This window comes from Cydia amplana, chromosome 3 (genome assembly GCF_948474715.1).
Source record: "Cydia amplana chromosome 3, ilCydAmpl1.1, whole genome shotgun sequence".
NCBI classification, from domain to species: Eukaryota; Metazoa; Arthropoda; class Insecta; order Lepidoptera; family Tortricidae; genus Cydia; species Cydia amplana.
In genome coordinates, this window is record NC_086071.1 from 13,744,609 (window position 1) to 13,746,936 (window position 2,328).

The following is a 2,328-nucleotide window of genomic DNA, read 5'->3' on the forward strand; positions in this document are numbered from 1 at the left end:
AATCCCAAAGACGATAACGCAGATAACAATCAAAAGTTCAGAGTTGCATCTTTCGCAGGCAGTTAAAAATAGGGCAGAAAAAAACAATAAAAAGACATTTTTATCTCAGATTGATTGGTTCAGTCTGACCCTTTACCGAGCAGGAGTTCACAAAAAACTCAAACGTATCAGTGTTTATTTGTGACAATTTGCTTTGTCGGTTCGTGCTGATTTACATTTGAAAGGCTTTTTTGTGCGGCGATGGAACATGTAACGACACGGTGAACGACACAGACGGAACGAAAAGGGATGCTACGTGGACGGACGGTTTTGATCAATTTCTATCATTCATAAAAATCTACGCACCTGTAGTCCTATTTATTGGAATTAACAGTTAGGCATGAATAAGGTTACCTTCCTCATAAACAAAGTTAAATGCTTATTTAGTTAGTAAGTAAGTATAAATACGTAACAACGAAGTTATAGAAGTTCTTTATATGAGACCGGTTTAAAAATATTGAACATATTTTAACCTTGTACCTTACTAAAGAAAACTACCCTAACTAACACTAAGTTAACAGTTTCAGTGCCAAGCGCCCCATTTCTAATACAAAAACTGAACCCATCTAGCGGGTTCTTGGCAGTGAATGTGTTAAAATAAAGTCTAGGTATTACATTTTCGACATACGCACGTATAGTGCCAGTTACCGCACTAGGTCGTTTAATTAGCGCCATATCTACTGTAAAATATTTAAATTTTAGATTTTATCCAGGCGCTGTACTTACTCTAACTGCTGGTATTAATTACACGCAGACGAAATCGCGGGTATATAATAGCTAGTATGTATAAAATAATCTTATTTGATCCCTCTATTTGTAATTACAAAGCTTTGCGTAGCAAGGTAGGTACAAAAAAGTTATAGTTAGTCACTTCTTGAGAGCAACTTATTAGGCAGTCGATTTTTCGACTGAGACGAACGATTGCCCGTGATGGGTAAGAATGACAGCCCTGAATGAAGCCGTAACCATCGATCAGGCGCGACACACGGACCGCACACGGCCGCGGTGGGAACCGTCACACAGAGGTCACTGCCGAATCGCGACGACTCAATACAAGAACGTAAGCTTTGTGATCTGATCTGATTCGAGAATCTATTCGTTTTGTTTGAAGATTTATTCTATTTTGCATATAGATTGTTTTATGTAGGTTCACTACTACCCGTCTGATATATTTTTCTCACTAATCGACATTACTTTCTTACAAATATGATGGCATACCTATGCTATGGAACATCGTTAGAGTCGTACGGAAAAATAAAAGTCGTAGAATGTATTGAATCCCACACATTTCACGACTCTTCTCTTTCCGCACAGACTCTAACAGAAGGTGAAGTTTTTTTGTCAAAAACATTTTTAATACAAGCTTTCATCGCAGAATATACTTTTCAAGACAGTATATACTTTTCATTTAACAGGCTACTAATACTCATCGGGACAATTCTAACAAACCCAAACTAGGTTCGTTGTTTAACTTTTGCTTCGCTGCACTTGCACTTTTTATTCGGGCAACAAACAAATTCCTACATCACACTCAAACTCATGGTACAACTAAAAGCACTTATTGACGTATAATATATTCACTTTAAGACGCGATAATAAAATCACATAGAGGTAAGTGGTCGAGTTGATACTCGGACACGCACAAATAGTGTAATTGCGGCGTGGCGAATAAATCATAGCGGCTATCTGCTGAATGAAATATGATTGTAGCATTTCGCTTCACTTGGATACTAGCTGCGTGTTACGTGGCATGAAAGCGCGGCGACGGCACTCGACAATGTGGCAATCAGCGAAACGATCGCTTGATTTAATGATTACCTGACAGCAGAGATTCATTGTCATGGACGTGTAAGGTAGTCTAAAGGGGCCCACTGATTAACAGTCCGCCGGACGGTATCGGCCTGTCAGTTAGAACAAAAAGTTGACAGTTCCGAACAACTGACAGGCCGATACCGTCCGGCGGACTGGTAATCAGTGGGCCCCAAGACAAATACGTGCTTCGAATTTCACCACTATGTCAGTTAGATGGCGCTGATACAAAACGATTTATTTACAAGGATAATATGTTGCAGTTATTGGCGATAATCAGCGTTTTTACGAAAATTCGTATTCGTAAAATAGGTATTAAAAAGATATTCGTAAGTATCTATATTTTTTCGGCGCTTATTTCAAATATCTTCTACCCAAATTCACTAAATATATTTCATAAAGGAAGACAGAACGTACCTAACTGTGTTGCGACTTTTTATCGAAAAAAAAACATGACCCTGGACAATGTAGGTACCTAAC